Source organism: Parasteatoda tepidariorum, chromosome 2, assembly GCF_043381705.1.
Source record: "Parasteatoda tepidariorum isolate YZ-2023 chromosome 2, CAS_Ptep_4.0, whole genome shotgun sequence".
In the NCBI taxonomy this organism is placed as follows: Eukaryota; Metazoa; Arthropoda; class Arachnida; order Araneae; family Theridiidae; genus Parasteatoda; species Parasteatoda tepidariorum.
This window is the reverse complement of record NC_092205.1, coordinates 52,166,746-52,167,456: the sequence shown is the minus strand read 5'-3', so window position 1 is coordinate 52,167,456 and position 711 is coordinate 52,166,746.

Genomic DNA, 711 nt, shown 5'->3' with positions numbered 1-711 from the left:
TTCAGAGGATTTTTAAAATATAGTTTATTCTGTAAAAAACTAAACCTTTATCAATTCCAGCTTCTGAAATAAAATGATGCAAATATGGGTAGTTTACATCCCAAAGCTTAAAAGAAGTCACTTTGTGAAATATAGTTTTTAAGACAGCAGTAGAAAATATCCCCTTCCCCGAGAGAAAGTTAAAATCAGGAAATTTAGCATTCTTTAAACATCGGAATACAAATTTAAATTTTTAAACCGCTCCTGCTGCTAGTAATTGAATTGAGCATTTATCATTATTAAAAACACGATACAACTAGTATTTTACTATGAATTAAATAAAGTTATTGTGTTTGACTGTTGGATACCTGCAAATAATGGTAGACGGAAAAAAAGGTCCCGGTAAAACGGTCCCTGTAAAAAAAGGTACGGAAAAAAGGGTCCCGGAAAAAAAAGGTCCCAGTAAAAAAGGTACCTCCATAGGGAAAATCTGTAGGGATATTTCCCCTCTCGCTTTCTGGGCAACATGAATGCTTCTCGCTGTTTCAATGAATATTCTTTTTATCTGTAATAATTCAGATTAGATCATTGAGGTAACGAGAAGGGTAAGGGGGCACTTATAGGCTGGTTGTATTACGCTTTTTTTTAAATTTTATTTCACTTATTTCTTTGATTATTTTTTAAAGCAGGAAGATACAATTTAAATTTTTCAATAATATTTTACTTTTTTTT